Source organism: Hyaena hyaena, unplaced genomic scaffold (genome assembly GCF_003009895.1).
Source record: "Hyaena hyaena isolate Hyena2069 unplaced genomic scaffold, ASM300989v1 scaffold_471, whole genome shotgun sequence".
In the NCBI taxonomy this organism is placed as follows: domain Eukaryota; kingdom Metazoa; phylum Chordata; class Mammalia; order Carnivora; family Hyaenidae; genus Hyaena; species Hyaena hyaena.
In genome coordinates this window covers 674692-700052 of record NW_024081102.1, presented here as the reverse complement: position 1 = coordinate 700052, position 25361 = coordinate 674692, and the positions used below count along the sequence as shown (strand labels likewise).

The window sequence follows — 25361 nt, the reverse complement described above, 5'->3', positions numbered from 1 at the left end:
GAGGCGCGGTGCGTTCGGCGAAAGAACAAAGAAACGGCGCGGCGCTTCCAGTCGGCAGCCGCGTCCCTCAGCGCCCGCCCGCGCCCGCGCGCACGCGCCGCCCGCCCGGCCCGGCCGAGTCCCGCGGGCGCCTCTGCGTGGGGCTGGCTCGGCGCCTCCGAGCCCGGCGGGCCCTGTGATTGGACGGGAGCCCGCCTCGCGTCCCGCCAATCGGGGCGGCGCTTGGTTGGACAGGGGGGGCCAACTAAAAGCGATGGCGATTGGGCTGCCGGGTTTGGCGCTCTGTCCGGGAGCGTCCGACACCCACTGGGACGCAGAAGGCGGTGGGGCCCCGGCGGCGGCGGCGGCGGCGGTGGAGGCGCGCGGGAGCGGCGCGCGGGAGCGGCGCGCGGGAGCTGCGCGGGCTGGGGCGCGGGGCGCAGGTAACGCGCCGCTGTCGGGCCGGCCGGCCGGCGGGGCGCTGGAGCCCGGCGAGGGGCGGCGGCGGCGGCGGCGCCGGCGCCGGGACATCCCCGCCGCCGCGTTGCCCGTCCGGGTGTCGCCCAGAGCCCGCTCTCCCGGGCGCCGCTTTTGGAGGCGGGGTGAGAGGAGACCCCTCGGCAGGGGGCCGTGGGGGTCGGGGCTGGCCCGCGCGCCCCCCGGGAGCGGGCAGTGTCGGACCCCGGACACCCGAGGCGGGAGCAGGGGCGGGTGCCCGAGGGGGGCGTGCGGTGGGGTCCGCTCGCGTGCCCGCCCCTCACGGGGCGCCGGGGCTGGGCTGGGGGCGCTCCGGTGCCCGAGGCGGGCTGGCCGCCGGAGCGCAAGTCTCCTTTGTGTGGAGCGCCGCGGCGGGAGCGCCCGGGTGGGACGGGACACACAAGTTGGTGGGACCTCGCCGCCGAGTCCGCACTCAGACAAAGGACGGACTGTGTCTCGGGGGAGCTCGGCGCGAGGAAGGGCCAGTGACACCGGGCCTGACAGCAGGCGGGAGAGGGGCGTGGGGAGCCCGGGCCGCGGGTGGGCGGGCTCGGCCCCACGCCCCCTCCCCGCGCGCGCGCAGGCTCGGCGGGGCCGCGGCGGCCGGGACGGCGTGCGGAGACGGGACTCGGAGTCGCCGCGCATCCGACGTTTCCCCTCGGGGCCGCCTGAGACCTCTCCGGACCCGGCGGGCGGTCCCGGGCCGCCGTCACCTTCTTGTCTGGCTTTCTGTTAAGTTTTCGGGGAGGGTCGAGCTGCTCGCCCCCCTTTTGGTTTGGTTCGTTTGGAGGGCTTTCCGTCGAGTTCCCGCGTCATCGCGTACCCCCTTCCAACCACCAGAAAGTCCGTGCCACGGGGTCACTTTTTGAAAACGGGAGAAATTGAGAAGCACGATATTTTGGGAAACTTGGTGAACTCCCGCCCAGGGAGTCCCCACTTTCTAAAGAATCATAGTCTTAAAGAAAAAAAAAATTTTTTTACAAGCTGTTCTGGCCAACTTGTGCGATGCGTCCGAGAATGGCGACAGGTGCTAACGAAATCAACTGTCATTTAGTAAGCGATTACTCCCCAAATCCCTAGGGGTTGAAGGAGGGCGAGGGGTAGAAATCGTTGACCAGAATAAAATGCTTTTGACAAATGCGCGTTTAGATGAAATGGCTAGCAATTTCTTATTAATTGGTTTTATTTTCCTTGAACAATAGCGTTGGCGAGTTACAAAAGACTGGATGCAGAAATGTTTGTTGTCTAAGAAATTGAATATGTGCTGTCCACGATGAAGCCAAACTTCCTTTGTTGATCACACAGGATCTGTGGAACTTAAGTTCATTTGGAAATAAAAATCTGCCTTTGGAATTTAAAAATATTTTACTACAAAGTTTACTTTCTTGGTTTCTAAGATGATCAGCCTAATTTTTCAGCGTTGTAATATTGCATAGAACAACAGTTAGAAACCTTTAAAAAACTCACGCTGCTCCAGTTGGATACGCTTTTATGGGTTTTGGAGTTTATTTTTCCATTACTCTTCATTTATGAGCATTAGCAATTAGATCGTGTTTGGGAATAAAATGAACAGGTGTTCAAAACATGGGTAGTTGGTTGATAGTTTTATTTGCAAGAAAATGAAAATGCTTAAGATGTATTTTGATTTCTTTTTTCATAGTCTCTAAGGTGGGGATAGATAGTATTCTAGTTCTAGATAAAAGGAAGTCTGCCTCTCTTTTTGGAGGCATATTAGGGTATGTAATGTTTAAAATCTTGGAAACGTTTAGAAAAACTGCATCTTCAGTTCTAATTTTTGTGGAAAGTGAATAGATTCAAAGAAAAGGATTTGAGAAACACATAGGCACTCTTCTGATATGCGTTCTGAGAAACATCTAATGTGCACCCACTATTTTATGGTTTCATAAAAATGGGAGACATGCAGTGTAAAAGTCTTTATTATCCGTATTTTGCAGTGTTAGACCCCACTGAACAGACTTGTCAGGGTTGAGATTATTAAATGTTTACATTTAGTTGCTGATAATTGTATATTAAAAAATCCTTGTCCATTGTTAGGAGGTGAGTTATGCAGATTTTGGCAGATCTTTTGGGATAAGAAATTCTAGTTTTTCCCTTATGTATTCTGTAATTGGTAATTATTATCCTTAAACTTGCCACAAGATTTTTAAAAAAAGTCATTTTGGGGAGTTGGCTTAAAATTTTTGTTTTAATTAATTTCTGGTTGAATTGTGAGTGTATACAAATCAGTTTTAAGTAGCATTGATTAAAAAAAAAAACACTTGTTGATTTAGGCAAAAAAAAGTTAAAATACTTTTGTGCCAGCTTTGCCTTGCATACATGTATATAAGTAATTGTCTTTGTATTGGCCGTTCAAAAATTTTATGGGGATTTCTCCAGGTCACAGGTTTTTCTAGGATATCTTCCATCCCTTGAGCTGGCCTGCTTAAGGAGTGTGAATTACTTTCTGTATTGGTCTAAGTAAATAGTGATTAAGAAAGTTTATCTGCTTTTTAAAAACTGTCAAGAAAAGTTCCTCCAGTGGTTTAATGTATTCAGGGGCCAATTAGAAATGGTTTATGGGTTTGCCTTGAAGTCTTTATGTCAGTACAAATGATGAAAACATTTTCTGTGAGTTGTGAAAGATTCTGGATACAGGTGAAATCTTGAGTTTGGAGCAGAGCCTCAGTGGAGAGGAACCACTCATTAAATTCAGGGAAAGGTTCACGATGAGACGATACCTTTACCTTCTAGAGGCCTTCCCTGGGTTCCCAGGCACCCACCCTCCTGTTCCACAGGGCTTTGTTCATACTTTGGTTAAAGCATGGATCCGATTGTATTGTAATCACTTGTTTATACATCTGGCTCCTTCACTACACTCTAAGCCCTTTGAGGCAGAGGCTCTGTCTTGTTTTTCTTTGTATACCAGTAGTTGCTAGAAAAGAGAGGCTTTAATACTTGAATGAAGGAAATGTGAAAAATGTAGGGAAATAATTTGACAAAGGAACTTTTTGCAAAGCACATAGGGTATATTAATACTTCTGTTGTGAGGAACTTTGGAAGGGGTTTTTGTCCCTCTTTGAGAGGCAGTGATTATAATGAAAAATAATCGTCAAGGTGGATAAGTTCCCGGGTTTCTCCTAGTTATAATACTTGAAGGTATTGAAAATTGTGTATCCTTTAGGTCTTCTGTTGGTATTTAGCTTTGCTGTTTCAGGGAGCTAGAGAGAAGCTTGTCGAATGTCTGGATACCTTGCATATATTACATCTGCTTAATTTGAGTTGATGTCAGTATTGATGGTCCTTGTACAAAAATAAAAGGAGGGGAAAGTATTGGAGACAGTAGTAAGTCTTTTAATTGAAAGGCGTCTAGTTAAAGTGATGAAATAATTGAAATGTAATCACAGATCATTTAGGATGCTTTTCATTCTTTTAAAATGATAGGATGAATATAGATGAGCAAATCCGGGAACCTCTCAAAAGGCATAGCTGATAAAATTCTAAGATAGTTTCATATCTTGCCACTTTAGTACTACTTAGTACAAAAATATGACAAAAACAGGGGTGCCTGGATGGCTCAGTCGGTTAAGCGTCTGACTTTGGCTCAAGTCATGATCTCATGGTTGGTGGGTTTGAGCCCTGCGCCAGGGGTGGGAGGGTGGGGGGTAGGGTCAGAGCCTGGAGCCTGTCTTCAGATTGTGTGTCTCTTTCTCTGACCCTCCCCTGCTCGTGCTGTCTCTATCTCTCTCTCAAAAATAAAACGTTAAAAAAACTAAAAGAGAAAAAGACAAAAACAAGAAAAAAGACATTAAAGCACCTCCTGTTTGCCAGATGCTTTATTCATTGATTGGTTTGGTTTGTTTCTTACTGTGGTAGCATTTACATGAGACGCTTTATTTTTAATTATTGTTAAAACCACCCTGCATCCATCAACCTGAATGGATAAACAAAAGGAGGTATAGGCCTACAATGGAGTAGTATTCAGCTGTTAAAAGAATGAAATCCTGACACATCTACAGCGTTGATGAACCTTGAAAATATGCGGAGTGTAATAAGCCAGACACAAAAGGAGAAAAATTGTGTGATTCCAGTTATGGGAGATACTGAGAATCGGCAAACTCACAGAGAGAAAGGAGAATAGATGTTTCCAGGGGTGGAGAGGAGAGGGGAATTGGAGAATTAGTGTTTAATGGGTACAGAGTTTCTGTTTGGGATAATGAAAAATTCTGGACATGGATTGTGGTGATAGTTAAGCAGCATTTTTTTTTTTAATGTTTTTATTTCTTTCTGAGAGACAGAGACAGCGTGAGCAGGAGGAAGGTCAGAGAGAGAGGGAGACACAGAATCTGAAACAGGCTCCAGGCTCCGAGCTGTCAGCATAGAGCCCAGTGCGGGGCTTGAATTCATGACCTGTGAGATCATGACCTGAGCCGAAGTCGGATGCCCAACCGACTGAGCCACCCAGGCGCCCCTAAGTAGCATTTTGAATGTGCTTAATGCCACTGAATTATACACTTAAAAATTGTTAAAATGTCAAATTTTGTGTGTATTTTATAATGGGAAAAAACTAAACAACAGTGACACCATTACGCTCTACATACCTTTATAGGTTAAGGAATCTTTGGTATAAAAGACGTAAGAATTTGTCCAGGGTTATCCAGCTAGGGATTTGTAGTCAGGATCCAAATTTAAATTATTGGATTCCATATTATTTGCTCCATGTTATCTGCTGGTCTCCTGGATGATTAAAGACTTGTTGGTCCCAAGAAGACAGTTTATTTGACTCCCTCAGAAAGTTATATTTAAAAGTAGGTAATATGTAGTTGCATGGGAGGTAAAGTCTGCTGTCCTAGACAAACTAAAAGATGTCTTTGCAGATTTCTTTCTCAGCCAGAGCTGTCATAGTGTTTGGTGTAGGGAGGAGTACAGTTGAGTTTAAGTGTGGTCTTTGGAGTCTCTGTTTGGGATCCAATTCCTGAGCTGCCCGTTTGTGCCCTGGGCAAGTTCTCCTTGATGCCCAAGTTCTCTGTAAAGTGGTGATCCTGATGACAGTATTCATCCCTGAAGGTTCCTGAGAGGATTGAGTGAATTAATACCTGTGAACCCCCCAGAACTGCACCTGGCACAGATTGTTAAATGGTTGATTTTTAGTTATTGTGCCAGTATTGATTTTGAGAATTAACGTACTTTCTCATGAATAGAACCAAACACTTAGCAAGTTTAAATAGGTGCAGAGGACCTGTAAGTAAAACGGTGCTACATACGCTTTGTTTATGTTAGAAATGTCTATTGATTAAGGAATAGGCGTTCAGTTTAAAATACTGAAACAATTTAGACTTAAAAAGTGAAAGCTTTCTCGATCTGTGTAATTCTATTCCCTATCCATGACAGTTACCCAAACTTTTCAGTGTATTCACATGAATATGCATTTAATACGTATATTTTACAAGAATGGAATCAAGGTCTTTTGTTCTTGAACATTTTTTTTTTTTTTTTAGGTCAGTAGAGGCCTCTTTTTATTAAAAAATAACAAATATTTTTTTAGTGCCCGCTGTGTCCTTGGCCCTGTGTTCAGTGCTTCTGTTTATTTTATATATTTTGCATAGATACCGTGATAACAAGAAATGGAGAGCGCGGGTAACGGCTAGGTAGCGGTAGTGTAAGCGTTTGGATTTGCACGCTTCATGTTCAGAGCTGTGATCTCTCACTCCCAGCCTGGGTTTTGTTTGTTTTTTATTTGTTTCGGTAGGGCCCGTGAACTGCCAATGATTTTAGTATTTCTTAGAGTTGTGAAACAGTAACAAGACTTCCAAAAAAGAAGACACAAGGAGACTGCATGTAGCCTGCCAAGCCTAAAATACTTACGCTGTGGCCCTTCGTAGAAAACGTGTGCGGTTTCCAAGCCTGAGCTATTAGGCTGCTTTGTTAAGTAGAATACATAGTATCCCAGTTTATGAATGTGTCATCACAGTAAACCAGTTGTGATGGACATTGTGTTCTCTCCTTAAGAGAACCTTCTTCTCTATCTTTGACTGTTTGTGAGACAACTTTATACAAGGAGAATTGCTGTTTCAAGATTATGCACATTTCAAGTTTTAGTTGACCTTGTCAAGTTGCTTTCTAGAAAGCTATGTTTTTTAGTTTGAAAAACCAGCTTCATTGAAATATAATTTATGTACAGTAAGATGCACATGTTTGAAGAGTACGGGCTGCAGAGTTTTGACAAATGTGTACATCTGTCACCACCACCTCTGTTGGGGTGACGCTCGTGTCCTCAGAGTTCTTTAATGCTCTTTACAGTCACTTGCCTCTCTACTGCTGATCCCATTTCTCTTGTTCAAGAGTGTCATATAAATGGAATTACACAGTGTATATTCTTCAGTGACCAGCTTCTTTAATCTGGCACGTTTTTCAGATTTATCTTTGTTGCTGCTTGTTTCAGCAGTTTCTTCTTTCTGAGGAGTATTCCATTGTGTGACTATACTGTTTTTTTATTCATTTACCTGTTGGTGGACACATGAGTCATTTCCAGTTTTTTTTTTTTTTTTTTGGGGCTATTCAGCTGTAATGACCATTTGTGTAAGTCTTTTGTGGACATATCTTTTAAATTTTTTGGGTAAATGGGGCGCCTGGGTGGCTTAGTCGGTTAAGCGTCCGACTTTCGCTTAGGTCATGATCTCGCGGTTCGTGGGTTCGAGCCCCGCGTCGGGCTCTGTGCTGACTGCCAGCTCAGAGCCTGGAGCCTGTTTCAGTTTTTGTTTCTCTCTCTCTCTCTGACCCTCCCCTGCTCACGCTGTCTCTCTCTCTCTCTCCTAGAAATAAATAAAAAACATTAAAAAAAAATTAAAAATTTTTTTTGGGTAAATACATTGTAGTTGGATTGCTGGGTCATATGGTAAATAACTGATTTAACTTTATAAGAAACTGCCAGACTTGTCCCACATCTGTGCCATTTTACACAAAGGGTCCCGGTTCCAGCTTCGTGGGTCTGAGTGTACTTGGGTGTCGCCAGTCTTTTGCGTTTCGACCCCTAATAAGTGTTAGGTGTCTCATTGTGGTTTTAATTCAGAGTTTGTAGGGATCTGAATGTAGGGATGTTGAATCTTTTCATCTGCCTCATTGCCACTCGTGTACATTTTGTTGGTCAAAACTTTTACCCACTTAAAAACCTGTTTTTGGTCTAAATGAGTTGTGAGAAGTCTTTGTATATTCTTGGTACACATTCTGTCATACATATATTGCAAACGTTTACTCAGTTTTCTGCTTTGATTTTTGTGTGTTATCAATGTATATGTCAAGTTAAGTATTGTTAATGCTGGAGGAATAATTGTGTAAATTCGGTTAAATTAGGGGCGCTTGGGTGGCTCAGTCGGTTAAGCATCTGACTTTGGCTCAGGTCATGATCTCAGTTTTTGGTTCGAGCCCTGCGTCGGGTTCTGTGCTGACAGTTGGCTCAGAGCCTGGAGGCTGCTCCAGATTCTGTATTTCCCTCTCTCTCTGGTCCTCCCCTGCTCACGCTGTCTCTCTGTCTCTCTCTCTCTCTCTCACAAATAAATAAAAACATTAAAAAATTTTAAGTTCAGTTAAATTAGTTGAAAATGAATTTATCCTTATTCCACAGTTCATTTAGTTCTTACTGTAACAAACTGTTACGTGTTTGCAGAAACATGAAAATGAAAAAGATACTATTTATGCAAATAGTATTAGGTGTGTGTCATGGGGAATTTTAATTTTTTAATTTAAAAATTTCTTAAGAAATTTTTAAATTGAAAGTAATGTTTGGTAGTTTTGTCAATTTTCAATTTTGGATAATTCAGACCTGTTCAGGTATTAGAGTTAAAGGATAAATGAGAACATGAAGAGTAAATCAAAAGTAATCCTCATCTTGGAATCTGGTATATAAACGTGATAAGATTGCAAGCTTGGTCTCCCGATTTTGACAGATAAATTTTTTATTACATACACAGATGGGTTTTAAGAGTAAATATACCTGATCCGATTGTTTTATCTCTGCAGAGTATCAGATTTGTCTCTCGCTCAACAGCCAGATTACCCTCAGTAATTTTTAGTTTTTCTTCGTTATACAGGTAACCCATCACTCCTCCTTGTTTAGTAAAGGGTGTGGGGAAAGCAAGCCTCTGGGTGTCTCCTGGCATCCTAGGTCCATGCCCGTCATGGCCTTGCCCCCTCAGCCCTCCCCTGGCTGTCGTTGCTGTACGACACTCCGGAAGCTAGGCTGTCTACAGAGCGGCCCGAACTCTCTTCACTAGTATCCCCTTTGGTAGTTTTCTTACCCCTTTCCTCTGTCTTTTTACTCGTTTCCAGAAGTTTCCTGTGGAAAGTCTGTGCTCTGTCTTGTTTCTGCCTTCCCTTTCATTTTAGCATCTCAAGATACGGTTTAGCTTGTTTGGCTCAAAGCACCCTTCAACTTTCCCAACCAAACCAGATAGCTTATCTCCTGCGTAGACTGCAGTACCACAGGGCACCTCTTGTGTTTCTCTCTCCTCTTTATTTTAAGCATTATTTTACTCATCTATGTGGTGAAGGTAGAAAAGGGTTTTGTACATAGTGGATAGAAATAAAGTTTCTGTGAAATGGATTTAAGATTGCAGCCATGGAAACTTGGGAGATGGCTTCTTCAGAAGCAACTAGCACCCCTGTCCCTAAAGCAGAGCCTTCTAGATTCTGTCCAGTGAGTTTTGCATGGCTATACTACGTATCACTCAGTGAACTTTGTTACCTACTGTCAGGTACTGTTATAAAATTTTAATTTATGTCTGTAATATGCTGTTGATTAAGGTAAAGGTTGAAAAACTGGAAAAAAGTGAGGAGTATAAAGTAGTAATTCTGCAGATTTACCTCAGGATGATCTTTATCCCTCAGTTGCAGTTACGCGAACTAAATTCATACATCAAGATGTCTAGTGAATTTTAAAAACGTGTCAAAAAGATAAAACTTCATGGCTATTTTATCTTAGCTCTCTTGTTTTTGATACTAAAGACCGTCTGAGAAGTGCTTTGTAAGTAAGCCTCGAAGTTAAGAAAATAAGATGATTTTCTTTAAATAGTTAAAGAATTTCAGTCATTTTGAAAGCAGCTTTTGTATGTTTTTGATGGCATAGCCCAATAGTGAAATGTCCACTGTATTTTATTTGTAGATGCACCAGTACCTGCCATGTGGCTACAGATAATAAAATTAACAACTGTTTAGTGAGGACCTGCCTTCTACCTCATAAACAAAATCTTTTGAATTTTGTTGAAAATCACACATTTTAATTATTGAAGAATCAGCACCATATATTTGCTAAATGAAATACCTGTCCTTTGAATACTTTAAAGATTCTAATGGGATGAACCTCGTAATTTTTTTTTACGATTATACTGTCATATTATCAGGTGGAAAGAAGCTGCAATGTGAGTATCCTTATTTATAAAATTTTGATGTAAGATGTTTCCATATTCAAATTATTTAATAGTACAAGCAAAAATTGGAAAATTGTTTATGAAACCCCCAGTGGGTGCTATGAGGTATGTTACCATGCAAAGTATTGAGGGTCAGCAAAGTTTGGGAAATACCCTTCTAGAGTAATCAAGAAGGACTTTTAAATGGCAGAAATGTTGCTTGAACAGGCTAGGAACGAAATGAGGAGTTGCTGTCCCATTTTGGCCTGTAAGTAATTTTGCCTTTGGAGAATATTTGCCTGAAACAGAGCTCAAGTTCTGCTGTGAAGAAGGTATTTTTAAAGGGCAGCTTCCACTGGCAGCTGGATTTTGTACAAAGAACTTTGGCTTTAGTCTAGGCTCTGCCATTAAACCAGTTGTGTCTCCTTAGCAAGTAGCTTTTGTGGACTTGATCTTCATTGCAAAAAAGGAGACAAGTAATCGAACAGCTTGTGATTATTGAGGACTCACCATGTGCCTTCAAAGAGGAAGTTGTTTCGAAGGTAAAGAAGTGTAGGAGCTTCGGGAGGGTAAATAACTTGTTGGCTCCTGCATCTCTGAGGACCAAAGTCCCTTAGCTTTCGTTGCCTCTAGGATCCTTTTTAGCTCAAACACTGGGACTCAAGGTGCTTGGTTTTTTTTTTTTAACTCAGAGCAGTTTCCCTAGAGAGTTTGAGAACCATTGGGTGGGAGGTCACATCCCCATCAGAGGCGATCAAGAGTTGTTACATGATAGGCATTTCTCTTATTCTTTTTATCAGTTAATCCATAAAATCTCTAATGGTGATTATAAGCCCTTTTTTCCTCCTTTTTTTTTTTTTTTTTTTTTTTTTTTTGAGCTCTGTATTATAGGAATAATAGCACCTAAAAGCTTTTTAGGACTATTATGTATCTGACTAAACTAACTTTGTAAACAACCAGATTGGTATATTGGGACTTGTAAATCAGTTTATCCTGTTTCTGGCGCAGAGCACCTAAAACGCTTGGAATTTCCTAAGTGATAAAGGTGTCTTGATACAACAAACCCCTTTGAACCTTGCCTGAGTTTGTGCAAATGAAGTAACTCGTGGAAAGCACCTAAAGATGGGGCCAGTTCCTGGGGGAACTATTCTTGGGATTGATTAGATGGGCTGGAACTTTCAGACCCTCCCTTTCCTCTGCCTCTGGGGAGGGAGTGGGGCTGGAGATGGAGTTCCGTCCTGCTTACCTAAGGAAGCCTCCACAGAAACCCAGAACACAGGGTTAGGAGAGCTGGGTTGGTGGGGGATTGTTGCCGCCACCCCCCTCGCCCCCCGCATGGCAGCCCTGTGCATCCACATGCCTTACCTGTGCATCTCTTCCATCTGGCTCTTCCTGAGTTACTTCCTTTTATAACACACTGGTAATCTAGTAAAGAAACTGTTACTCTGAGTTCTTGGGAGCTGCCCTAGCAAATTAATTGAACCCAAGAAGGGGATCATGGGCACCTACAGTCTGTAGCTAGTTGGTAAGCACCTCAGGTGACAGTCGGACTTGCGGTTGGCATCTGAAGTAGGGTGGGGGACAAATCTTGTGGGACTGAGCCCTCCACCCGTGGAATCTGATGCTCTCTCCAGGTAGCCGGTGTCAGCACTGAGTTAAATTGTAGGACAGCCAGTTGGTGTTGACACACATTTGTTGAATAGAAGTATCAGAAGTGCAGTACTATTCAGAGAGGATTGTGTGTAATGAAGATAGTTTCTCTCCACAGGACTGCATTGGCAAGTTCAAAGTTACTATTTTCCTCAGTTTTTCTTACAGGCTTTACTCTTGTATTTAAAGAAATAAAATAGTTTCCTTCACCATTTGTCTGGTGTCACTTGTTACCTGCTAACAGCATGCAACCAAATAGCCAGTAGCCATCTGTACCATACACATTTTCTGGAAAGGAAAATTTCTCCAAACTATTGGTCGCCTCAGTCTTCACCTGTTAGGACTATTCACATAAAGGGTGAGATGTTCTCCACCTTACCCTCTGTAAAGAGACCTTCTGTGCTGGTGAAAATACCAGTGTTGAAGTCTGGACTGCCAGACACACAGTCCTGTGTTTGCTGGCCTTGCAGTCAGAGGCCTGAGTGGTGGGCGCTCACCCCGGCCTCTCCTTCTCCTCTGCCACACGGATGTGCTGGGATGGAAGTCTTTTGTCCTGCTTCAAAACCTTCGTATTACTGTGGAAATTTCAGGGCGATAACTGCAGGGATTATATAACGGGTTTTCCTGTAATTGATGAATTCTTTATAGCACTTCCATGGGTATTTGGAGGCTGAAAAAGAGATTTGTCCCAGGGCATTAAGTACTAGTGATAAGTGATGTTACACTGATAAAAAATTAGGTAATATATATGTTTGGTAAAATAGATCCTGAAAAATATCATTCACTGTACATGATGTTGAAAGGTTACCTAGTACCTTAATATGGAACCTCAACAGTGTAGTTGCATTTGTGAGAAACCGTATGTGTAGGAAAGCCACGGAAATGTTTGTAGCTCCTAACTACCCCTCCCTCCTTGACTTCCACCTTGTCCCCAAACTACTATCACTCCTGGTAAGAAAATGAACTTCAGGTCTGAGATGAGCCAGGGGAGTTTCTGAATGGTGTCACTCAGTGAAGAGTTCTGTTGGTGACCATAGATTGAAGCGATGACACTTGCAGATGTCTTATGCCCCGTGGTGTACACGCAGGTGCTGAAACTGCCAGGTAACGGTCACTAGCTTGTAGGTTGCCTGGGAATTCTGAGACGTTCTGCAAATGCTTTGGGCTTTGTGGTCAGAAGCACCCAGTCCATTTTTCTTCTTCTTTTTTTTTTTTTTTTTTAAATCTGAAAACAGAGGGGACTTCATCTGATTTGGGGGCTACGACAAAAGGACAGCGTGCAAGGCAATGATAGTATGTCAGCATTTACCCATGAGAAGTTCTAGAAGATACCATATCATAAATACTTGTTTTTAGGCCCCAACCAGCCCGTCTCCCCTCTTGTGTAAGGAAGACATCATTGTTTTGCTTTTGAGCACAGAGTTACTGGTTTGCACTTCAGGGCCAATGCTATCTCATAATGCCCTTGAATGCTAGATCACTGAGTGGCTCAACAGAGTGGCATCAGAGGCCCGTGGAGCGGGCTGTGTGGGAACAGCACATTCCTGTCCCCTGTTTCTTGCACTTGTTGGCTGGAATGGTGGGCAGATCCCTTGTATTACCTGAATTGAGTTTTTAAAAAAAAATTTTTTTGATGTTTTATTTCTAGGAGAGAGAGAGAGACAGCGTGATCAGGGGAGGGTCAGAGAGAGAGGGAGTCACAGACTGAAACAGGCTCCAGGCTCTGAGCTGGCAGTCAGCACAGAGCCCGACGTGGGGCTCGAACCCACTATCTTTGAGATCTTGACCTAAGCGAAAGTCGGACGCTTAACCGACTAAGCCACCCAGGTGCCCCAAATTGAATTGAGTTTTTTTAAAATCTTTTTTAAAAATATTTATTTCTGAGAGAGAGAGAGAGAGAGAGAAAGAGCGCATGCATGGCCAGGGGAGGGTCAGAGAGCGAGAAGGAGACACAGAATCCAAAGCAGGCTGGCTCCAGGCTCCAAGCTGTCAGCACAGAGCCTGACGGGAGGCTCGAACCCACGAACCGTGAGATCATGACCTGAGCCGAAGTTGGACACTTAACCGACTGAGCCACCCAGACGCCCCACCTGAATTGAGTTTCTTAAAATTTTGCTCAGTGGATGTTGTTAAATTTGATTAGATCTTGGCTTATTGGGGAGACAAGATTTAAAATTGATTTCCTGGTAATGAACATCAGGCATCAGACTTACCTATGTTTTTTGCTTGTATCAACTAGTGTTGAATAGTATGTATCTCATGTGAATAATATGTACCTCCTGTTGTCTTTGAATCATGAGCTGTGTATCATAGTTCCCAATCCATAATTTTTGCCTTTCGTTTTTCTCCAGCAGGATCTCTGTAAACTGAGTACTTACCCAGTGAAAGGAGAGAACTTAGCTTATGAAATAGAATTTAGTATGTTTTTAAAGAAAGCTTTAAGTTTTTTTATTAAGATGTTTTTAAGTAATCTCTACACCCAAGATGGGGCTGAAACTCATAACCCAGAGATCAAGAGAGAGTTGCTTCCTCCACCGACTGAACCAGTTAGGTGCCCCAAAGACAACTTTAGGTTTTGAGTATCACTTTAATCTGTTTTTGTAAAGTTGAAGCAACTTCTTGACCGTGTTTATGGTAGTTCAGTGCTCCAGTTGGTTTAAATTTATGGAACTTTTTTTTTTTTTTTAAAGTAATATCTGCATGTGCAGCGTGGACTCAAACTCATAACCCCAGCGATGAAGAGTTGGATGCTCCACTGACTGAGCCAGCCAGGTGTCCCCTCCAGTTGGTTTAAATTTAGATGGCCATTTCTTTCCAAAGACACGTCTTTGTAAGCTGATAGCGTTTTCAGATAAACACAGGAATGCTGGTCTGTAGCCTCCGTGTTGAACGTGGAATTTAGTTTACTCTTCTGCTAGATGGAGGAGAGTGATCTTATTTTTGTGCAAAATGCATTAGTGCAGGGTCTTCTCACTTTCCCTATAACAATCAAGTCAGTGTTTTCTATTCAGCCAAGATTGCCATGTTACTGTAATTTTCCTGTGCCTTTTAACAGTACTGTGTGTTTTTAGTACGACTTAAGCCAGGGCTACAAAGAAGATGTGTTTCCCCTTATTTCTCCCTCTCCTGAGTCACTGGCGCATCTGTTTCCTCAAAACTTCAACGCAAGTGCTGTTCCTGGTACTTGCTTCTCTGGTTGCATGTCCAAGTGGCCTGCACCAAGATGCCTGTTGCATCACAGGATTTAGATTTTCAGAATGCTCCATAAATTCTGGCTGATAATACCTCTCCTTTCTTTCTTTCCCAATTCCTTCAGACATAAGTTCTGGAAGTTTCTTCCGTTTGGGTGGATTGCTTGGTCCAGCAGTAGTGAACTTGTATATTTTTGTCGTCTCTCTCCTTTTTAAATACAAATAGAGGCATCTTAGGAATTTAAAAGGTCCCTGGAACAAGATTTTTATGTTATCTTTCTTTTATGGGGTTAGGGTGAAGCGTGAGAGTATATAGGGCAGTTGGTAGGATGAGTTTGTTTTTAGGTGGCTAGAGGGTCAGAAAGGTGATCATGACCGTTGATGATTTCTTCTAGTGGTGAAGGGTAGGACAGATGGATGAAAGGAAGCAATTTCTTTGAAATGCATTTTGTTAGACATTAGTCTCTTAACTTGGCACTGGTGTGTGGCGTACTACCATTTAGATTCCGTGCTTTGCAGGGCCAAGTATCTCTCATTAAATATTCTTCACATGAATTTTTGTTTTGAGTTGCAGGAATGGTGATTTCTGGGCCTTCATTCTTAGAAATGTGTCTTTTAGAAGTATATAGTTGGAATATATTGTCCATTCTAAATGCTTTGCTCGGCAAATGGAAAGGAAGGGATTGTTAGCATTTCCGATTCGTATGGTGTCCGGATATACTTATGGCGGCTGCTCTCAAAGCACGGTCTGTGGACCTCAGAGGGTCTCTAAAGTTATCTTTGTCATAATACTAACATGTTATTTGCCTTTTTCTTTCCTTCCTTCCCTCCTTCCTTCCTTCCTTCCTTCCTTCCTTCCTTCCTTCCTTCTTTCCTTGCTTCTTCCTTCCTTGCTTCCTTCCTTCCTATGCACCTGTGGTGGAGAAGCAATAGTGGGTAAAAACTACTGGCACCTTAGCACTTGGAGCTAAGTAAAACAAAACACCAAAAAACAGTTATAGAGAGTGTCCTCGAAGACGGAATCAAAATCGCTTATTTTATTAGCCGTTGATCCCGAGCGTGCATGTTTTCCATATCGTGTGCACAAGGTGGGAGTGTGTACAGTGCTGTGGACCGAAGCACACTGGGCCGGGTCTCGAGGGCCAGTGCCCACGTGACGGAGGTGCACCCCGCACTGGCTGCTTTTTTCGGGGAGAACATTTTTACTTGAAAGAGGGGTTGACAGACAAACTAAGATTATTCAGACAGGTATTTGGCAAACATTTTTCAGTGAGGGGAGCCTGCCTTTCAAGGAAAACAACAGCTGTATTTGTCGCTGATGATAATGTTTGAAGTTTCAAGCAAAAATTAGAATTTTCGGAAAACGTGTATCTGTCACTGTGAGCTTGACAGCTGGCCAGCAAAAGACTTTTCTGATGAGCTCAGTGGCTTTACCAAATGTGATTTTTGGAAATAGGTCAGTTCCTGGAAAATCTGCATAACCCAGTGGACCAGTATTTCTCAGATGAGTGATGATGGTAAGGCTGCTGGGGCGCCTGGGTGGCTCAGTCGCTTGAGCACCTGACTTCGGCTCAAGTTCGAGCCCCGTGTCGTGTCCGGCTCTGTGCCGAATGCTTGTTCAGAGCCTGGAGCCTGCTTTGGATTCTCTGTATCCTTCTCTCTGTTTCACTCTGTCTCTCAAATAAATAAATGTAAAAAAAAATTAAAAAAAAAAGGAACGACCACTGCTTAATGAAGAATAGTGTTGTCTTGAGGACAAGTACTTAGGATGGATTGTAAGCTCAAGCAGCTCCTTTTTTTGTAGAACAATTTTAGTGTAATGAGATCCACAGTGACCTCCAAAGGCTCCTCACTCTTCCATTTTCTAGCTAAATACATGTTAGGAAATGGATTTTCTTCATATTCGTCAACCAAAACAACAGTGGAACAGACTGAATGCAGAAGTAGATAAGACCCAGCTGTCTTCTATTACGACAGATATTTTAAAAATTGGCAAAAATGTGGAACCATACCACTCACTCTTTTTAAACGAAAATAGTCTTTTAACTAGAAGCTGTTATTTCAATTGATATGTAGTAAGTTTGCTATTATTTTTAAATGAGTTGATTTTTTTTTAAAGTTATTTATTTTGAAAGACCGCGTGAGTGAGGGAGAAAGAGGCAGAGAGAATCCCAAGCAGGTCCTGCACTGTCAGCATGGAGCCTGACATGGGACTTGAACCCACGGACTGTTGAGATCCTGACCTGAGCTGAAGTCAGATGCTCAACCTACTGTGCTACCCAAGTGCCCCAAATGAGTTGATGTCTCAAAAATTTCTCAGGTTGTAATTCCTTTCCTTTTCCTTTTCCTTTCCTCCCTTCCTTTCAATTTATTTTTCAGAGAGAGCAAGACAGAGTGTGAACAGAGGAAGGACAGAGGGAGAGGGAGACACATAATCAAAAGCAGGTTCCAGGCACTCGGGCTATCAGCACAGAACCCTACACGGGGCCCCATGCGGGGCTCAAACTCCCAAACTGTGAGATCATGCCCTGAGCCAAAGTCAGAGGCTTAAGTGACTGAGCCACCCACGTGCCCCTCAGGTGGTAATTCTAAGATGCTAAATACCTGCGGTTAGAGCCCAGATGCTTGAGAAGAATGGTGTGTATGTTTCCTGTGAACAGTCCATCATTCTGTCTCTGCTGGGGACAACCCTGGGAATAATTAATGTCTCAATCTGCATTGTAAGTGCCACATTCTTTGTCATCTAAGTGGCTCACTTAAGGCCTTAACCTTTTTTGATCTGTCCTTTTTCCTTCTCCTGTAAGTACATCTGATTTTTAATTTTTGAATGTCTCTTGGCATCTTTTTCTCCATTCACATTGCCGTCAACCCAGTCAGAGCACATACCACTTTATTCCTGAATAACCTCAGTGCTCCACATTTTCCTAATATGTTTTTGGAACTCGAGTGTTAAATGGAATCTGGGGGTTGACTTGACTTTAATTTTGTTTATGTATTCCCTGAAGATGTACAGATAAAAACTGATGGAAAAACTAAAGCAGAGTTATAAATTAAATACGGTCAGATCAGCAGCACATATTTAATGATGCTGTTTGGTTAAAATCGAATAGTCAGCATTAGAGCTTACCACGGAATGCTGTAGCCTCAGGACCAGGTTTATAAATCTGTTTCTTTAATTTGGCTTAATAACACTTAACACAGATAATGGCTATTTGCATAAATATATTTTAGAAAATGGTGCATTAACTTTTTATTGGTTCTGGATAATCAGACCTAGTGGTTAACTTGAGCAGTGGCACCTAGCAGCCCTTGAATGCCATCTTTAATGTCAGTGGAAAAGCCTGTCCAGCTGTGTTGATCACTGGAGAATTGTAGAGTACTGAAATCACCTTGGCTAGATATTTAATCCAGTTATTTGGGAATCTTTACTGGGAAATTAAGTATTTTAGCCCAGATTTTTTTGTTGTTTTTTTTTTTGGGGTGGGGGGCAGCTGACCACACCTGTCTTTGGGTGCTTTCGGAGCACTTAACACTATCTTACTAAACATTTCACTTTGTTTTTGATCATTTCCATCCAAGTAGATTTTAAGTGCATGGGGTTGCAGATTTTTGTGTGTTTTGTTTACTAAGTCTTCAGTTCCTCTAATAGTACCCAGTATGTGTTAGAGACGTTCACTAAATATGTGTTGAATGGGTGAATGTATATTGACACCTCTTTCTGTTCAAACTCTAAACTCAAATGCTCTTTTCTGTTTGATGTGCTTAATGCTGTCTTCACTGCTGGGGCAAAGATCTATCTGTTTCTCTGACCGTCTTAAGCACACCTAAACTGGACTTGAATTGTATGGAATCCTTTTGGCTTGTCTGATCAGTGCATGTGTATCAGAGCACAATTACTTTCCTTAGTGCAGATTTTGTATTTCTATTACTGCAGCCTAAATGTGCATCTATTTTAAGTAGACCTCATCTTAAAGCTTTTATGGAGTTCCCCCCCCCCACTTTTAAATTGTTCAAATATAATGTTACCTCAGTTATAAAATAATGCAATTATGCATGAGAATTTTCCCCTTAATTTTGTTTGAAGTTAAAGTTTATAAAAGTACCAGTTGCCTTAAATGCTGCCTGTTCTTTTAACTTTGTTTTCAAATAGTTCTAATCATCGGTGCATTTAAAATTTTTTTTTACCGCTTAACATTTTACATTGGATTTTAGTATTTTTAAATGTAGTTTTGTTCTATTTATCATTTAATTAATTAATTAATTTTTTGGAGAGAGATTGTGAGCTTGTGCAGGGGAGGGCCAGAGAGAATCCTAAGTAGGCTCCAAGCCATGGCCATGTCTGTGGAGACCACTCCCTTGCAGGGCTCAATCTCATGATTGTGAAATCATGACTTGAGCCACCCACATGTCCCTGTTTAGCATTTAAAAAGTAGATGTCATTTTATTTGTTTAAGAGTTTGTTTTTAAGTAATCTCTATACCCCACCCTACGTGGGACTCAAATTTATAATTCTGAGATCGACAGTCATAGGCTTCACTCGCAGAGCCAGCTGGTTACCCAAAAGCAAAAGTTCATGTCCTTTTAAAAGTGAATGTCTTTACATTGGGTTGTTGTAGAACTTAATTCTCTTTCTGTTTTTTTCATTTTTGTTTTTTTAAAGAAACTTAATTGTAGAGTAACTTTATAGATTTTTGTAACCCTGGTACATTTGTCAAGATGTAGGAAGCAACATCAGTATGATACTGTTGATTAAACCAGAGACTTTATTTGGATTTTACCAGTTTTTCCACTTTTTTTTTTTTTTTTTCTTGTCCCAGGATCCAGGCCAGGGCACACACAGCATTTAGTGATCTCCTTAGGCCCTCACATCTGTGACGGTTCCTCAGGCTCTCGTTTTCCTGACCTCTTGATAGTTTTGAGGAACATTGGTCAGGTATTTTGTAGAAATGTCCTTCGGTGTGCGTTTATCTGATTTTTTTGTGCTCTAGACTGAGGCTGTGGCCTATGAGGTTTGGGGGAAGAATACCACAGAGGTGAAATGCCCTTCTCATCACATCACATTACCTTATGGGGTGCATGGTGACAGCATGGCTTGTCCGTGATCTTTTGACCATAATCACTTGGTGAGGGTGGTGCCTTCTGGGCTTCTGTGCCATGACATCACCGTTTCCCGAGCCACACTCTACTGTGGGTGCTGGCTACAGAGTCCAGCCGGTGCTCACGGTCAAGGGACCTGAGCTCTCCCTCCCATGTTACAGAAGTACACACGTATTACTGTTTTTATTTAGAATTCCTTATAAAGAAGATTTGTCCCTTCCACTCCCCCTCCCCCCATTAACTTATTAACCACTTATTTCTATCCTGGACTCATGGATACTTATTTTGTTAATTTGGTTATATTCTAATCCCATTGTGAATTATTTTGCTACTGAAGTTGTACCAGCTTTGGCTGAGCTAGAACATAACTCCGCCCCAAAGACCTTATATTTCATAGACACTTCCCTGCTATTCTGCCATCTTGGTTCCTCCCCTAAGAGCCCTTCTAGACTTCACGCTCCAGGGCGGTTGCCCAAGATGAGAAGCAATCTTGTCTGCCTTGACTCCCCCCCAGCAGCATGCAGTGCAGTTGGGCTGTGCCCTGGATGCCTCTCTCATGGTTTTCCATTCTTTTCACAGGACAAGTGGTCTTTATCTCCCCTTAGGCATGAGATCTGCTACTTGGTTAGTTAACTTTTGTCTCTTACCAAGAGTAACATCTACATGTCTCTCTAAATTCTCTTTATATTTGTCTCCTCCTTATCAACAAATTATAATTATTGTTAATTTATATTTGAGTTTAGTATTTTTTTTTAATGTTTTTTATTTATTTCTGAGAGAGAGAGAGACCGCGTGAGTAGGGGAGGGTCAGAGAGAGGGAGATACAGAGTTTGAAACAGGCTCCAGGCTGTGAGCTAGCTGTCAGCGCAGGGCCCGATGCAGGGCTTGAACCCACGAACCACGAGATCATGACCTGAGCCAAAGTCGGATGCTTACCTGACTGAGTCACCCAAGTTTCCCTGTATTTGAGTTTATTAAAACAATGGATTTTTAATTTAGAAAAATAAACGAAAGTGAGGCGCCTGGCTGGCTCTTGATCTAGGGGTTGTGGGTTCGAGCCTCACGTTGGGCTGAGAGTTTAACTTGAAAAAAAAAATAAATGAAATTGTTAAATGAGACAGCTGCCCTCAAAGCATTTTAAAAATAAAAGCACTATTGAAGATGGGCAGTTTTTCAAAATAGGCAATTTTATGGCAGTCTTACTCAAGTAAAAAGACATTTTAGTTAGGGAAGGACATCAAGAATATTGCTGTCATAATACTTAAATTTTGTTAGGTTTGGATTTGATGTTATTGAGTCTGGTAGTCCGTAAAGGGTCAGAGTTAGTGCCATTAATTTAGTTAGGGAGGATAAATAGTACATGTAGTTTATTATTTAGTTTTCTTTAGACAAGTAGAAACAGAACCCAGCAAGACTAAATACATGGCTAGTGCCTTGATTCAGCAAATCACTTAGGAATGAAGAGCCTTTGAAGAAAGGCATCAGGGAACGGAAGATGTCTAGGGAACTTCTTTTTTTAATTCCTTGTCCTTGGCACTGAGTGAGGAGGGGCGGGGCTGCTGTCTCAGTAAAGGGCCCTCGCAGGTTGTACCCTGTAGACAGGGCTGTGTGTCCTGGTCCTCTGAGAGGTGGAGATACGTGTCCTGGCCTGTCCCAAGGGCTGTACAGACCTGAGGATGGAGGAGGCTCCTTACCAGTTGGGCGGCAGAGCCCCGCTGTTGTAACTGGTCCCTCTGGTGATGCCTGCACCATGACCATGAGCAGATGCTCACCCGAATACATCTTCTGTTCATCCGGGCCTAATTGTATACTCGCAACACCACGGGTATATCTCAGGCCCATCTGTCTCCTGTGGCAAGAAAACCTAATCCAAACTGGTTTAAGACCAAAAAAAAAAAAAAAAAGGAATTTCTTGGCTCATGTAACTGAGGTTCTGGAGTGGGGCTCGGCAAAGCACGCCTGGTTCAGGGCTCAGTGAGGTGATTAGAGTCCATGTCTTGTCTTTGGATGTCTTTTCCTTTGCTGTTATTGACTCTGTGTTTGCAGACTCTCCTCAAGCTTGCAGGTTCGCTCCCAGCAGTTGTTGGGCAACGTACATCCAGGTTTGAATCTCAGTGGAGAAGAGTGAGCATTCTTGTCCTCCCTTGGCAGGGAGCCTCCTGAGATTTTCCCTGTGACCAGACCCGTCTGGTCGTGTGTCCGGTGTGTTCTGGTGGTGGTGTACAGGGAGCGGTGGGCTGGTGGCAAGTTCCCAGAGACGGTGAGCTGATGCCAGGTGGCAGAAACAGTGCCATGTCTGCTCTAGTGGGACAGAGGGACTGAGCTGGATGACAGGGCTTGTGTTCTGAGTATTGGGGTTTGGTTGATTCATAAAATAGACTTGAGACTACGTAATTTTCTTTGATTTTATTTGACCTGTATACAGGTTGTCGTGTAAGGTTTTACTGCATTTTGTGTTGCGGTCTCGGTGGTCTCCTGCAAAGTCTGCTTTGTCTTTGGGATTAAAGACTGCCTGCTTTGGTTTTACTGCATGGAGGTACAGCCTTCGTTTAGTGACATAGCAGTACTCTGTTTTGAATACTCTTCATATTCTGGATAAAGATCATACTCATACCGTTTCACCTATGGAACTAAACAGATGTGGTGAATGAGAAATTCATAAGTTGGATGTAATCTCAAATCCTCATCCATTTAGTGGCATGTCATTTTACTTTATTTTTTTAAAGTTTAAAGTTTGTTTGTTTTGAGAGAGAAGGAACACCCTCAAACAGGGGAGGGGCAGAGAGAGAGGGTGAGAGAGAGAATCCCAAGCAGTCTCTGGGCTCTCAGCGCATTGCCTGACTTGGAGTTTAAAACCACCAACCAAGAGATTATGACCTGAGCTGAAATCAAGTCAGATGCTCAACAGACTTAGCCCCCAGGTGCCTTGCTGTGTCGTTTTCATGCAGGTTTCTTTCTGCTGATGTAGGAGTATTTGGAACGGCAGTTTAATATTTCCTGGGCTGTGGAGTGGTGGCAGACAGTTCGAAGACCTGACCCGGGGCTACCACTCACTTACTGGGAAGGGTGAGGGCTGGCCGACGTCTGGAGGCTTACTACTCTGTGCTTCGAACTGGGGGAACCTGTGTGTGTTTGGTGCTGGCAGCCAGCTTTGAGGTACTGATGTTATCTGTAGTTTGGAAAAGATCTTTAAGGCAACATCAACTTCCTTAGTAAAAAGAAATTCCAGAAGCTCCGGGTTGTATACTTCGGACCTGTTGATTGGTGGGGCATCTGGACCATTGGGTCCTAATTGTCTCTGAGGCTCATCTCCTTGGGGGTTTCTTGGTAGTGGGGTGCATTTCCCAGGCCCTGCGTGGAAAGTCCCACCCTTTTCATACTTGTTCACAGCTGGGCTCTGAGCAGTTCATGGTCAGTACATTAACAGACCTATTGTTTTTGTTTGTTTTAAAATGTATTTGCCAAGTACACAGCCAGGCTCTGAGATTTTACAAATGAATAAAAATGGTTCTTGCTACTAAAGAACTTACAGGGATGAGTTTGGATTGAAAAACATGAAAATATGATTTTAATATGTCATAAATGGTGTAATAGTGGGAGAGGGTTTATTTTATATAAAATATTCTTGTAAATCGTCCCTTAAATTTTATTACTTTTTAGTGGACCAGCCTGTTTGCCCTTATGCTTTCAAAGAACAGTCTAAACATTTTTAGATTTATTTCTTAGATTGTTATTTGGAGGTCCTGATCCTTGTATATGGATAATTTCCTGTGAGTGAATTACCATAATTTTTCCTGTTTTCTCTCTATTGTGTGTATGTACCAGACCATCCTATAGCTTAAAGCCTTCACTTAGGTACTTCTTTATTTGGAAGAGCTGTGTGAAATTTACAGACTTGGAAATTTATCCATACATGCTGTTTTACAGCGAGGTTGGTTCCAGAATCAATTTCGAAATGTTCTGTTGTTGATCTTGCAACTTGTACATTTATACCCTTGGTCAGAGAGGCTGTTTTGTTGTGACATACTTTATCAGAGATAAAGTTGCTAATGGTAGAAACACCGTGGAAGGGATTCCAGACTATTCAACAAGGACGATTCTAGTTTGAAAACAGGAAGTGCTGATTGACAGAATGATGCCTCTTCACCAGCACATAAAATGTGTACCTTAAAAAAACTAAGTGCCATGTTCCTGCTGGAACTTTCCTCAGGTGCAGGAGTGCTACCTCCAAGAACGGAGAATTTGTCAAGGCAGCAGAAGGGGTGGTTGTGATTAGTTTATGAGCTAATGAAGCAAGATAATCCCTCGTTATCTGATGACTTTCCCTTCTAGTTCCTAGACCTTTGAAGCGCAGTATGTCTGAAAATAATTTGCACGGAGTTGCTTGAGCTCATGTGTTAACTGGCAGATAGGAAAGCGAACGGTCTCCACAAAGTTATTTCTTAAATACAGCTCCAGTTTCTCCCTGCCTTTGGTGTCTTTCTGCTCTGCCTCAGCTCTTCTGTCTTCCACACTGTGTGCTTTGCCTCAGAGATGGGGTCACCTTCCTGAGTTCAGTCTCTCCAGGGCTTAGGACTGTCGTCTTTGCTCCACATCAGCAGCCCTGAAGATGAGGTCACACTATCCCTTTCCCGTTATCTCTGTGGCCTCCTCCAGCCAACTTCTCTGGAGTTCTGAAGCCTGTCCGTTCTTCTCATTCTCTTCGTGCTTGTAATACAGGGTCCTCACCTAGTTTGGTGTCCATCGTTGCTCGTGGGGCCTGCCGGCCGGAGTTCTGCCTTCAGAGCCCCGTATCCAGCTGTCCCCTGCTCATACCTTAGAGTCCCTTCCATTCTCTCTTGGCCTTTTGAAATCAGCTCAGCTTTGAAGGTGGAGTTGTCACCTTTCCTGCCCCTCCCCCTCCCCCTTCTCCTGTAAGTCTCCTAGTGTGTTTTCTTCTCAGCCTTGTGGGGTGGGACCCAAGTTCCCAAAGGTCAAGTTCCTTGTCTGGTTATCTTCTTGTAGTCATGGCCTGTTCCTAGTTATCTGTTATCACATGCCTGTCTCGCCCCTCTTTGAGCCTGAGAAGTCCATACATCTGCTTTCTCTGTCATGGGGGGCGGGGGGGGGGGGGACTGTTCAGACAGAAAGCTACCCGCTGACCTCTGGGCTCCCTGCCTTCCTGTAAAGCTGGTCTCCTTAGGCGCTTTCTCTCTGCCCAAGGGTTTGCTTTGAACAGGGAAGTGAAGCCCTGCTCTCTTGTCTGTTCTTCAGGCCAGAGCATCCTCCTTTCCTACACTTAAGTCTTCACCACGTTTCAATAAGTGTGGAATTCCTTTTCTCTCCTCACCAGTGTGGTCGCAGAAGCTGCCCTCCTCTCTGGTGCCAAGACTGTGTTGGAGCCCCGCCTAACCTCCTCTTTGCTGGTCTGCTGCTCTTCCCAGAATGTCTGTCTCCCCTTCCCTTTGATTTATTTTGGCTTTCCTTTGCTCTTAGATAAATTAAAGCAAACCTCCTTATGTGACAGCTTTGCACCTTGCACCATCTGACAGAGCACTGTCTTAATCTTTTGAAGATATGATTTTATATT

At 43.0% G+C, this 25361-nt stretch overlaps 1 protein-coding gene across 3 annotated transcripts in view; it reads left to right on the top strand.

The window, feature by feature from the left end:
• The first annotated feature begins 290 nt into the window (after positions 1–290).
• Positions 291–25361, top strand: part of EZH2 (enhancer of zeste 2 polycomb repressive complex 2 subunit) — a 67929-nt gene continuing 42858 nt past the window's right edge. For 2 of the 3 annotated variants that reach the window (XM_039253902.1, XM_039253899.1), the window contains exon 1: positions 291–422. The gene's annotated coding sequence lies outside the window, so the exon portion shown is untranslated. Of the gene's footprint in view, positions 423–1358; positions 1510–25361 lie in introns of those variants that run through there. The other variant, XM_039253900.1, reaches the window with a different exon arrangement.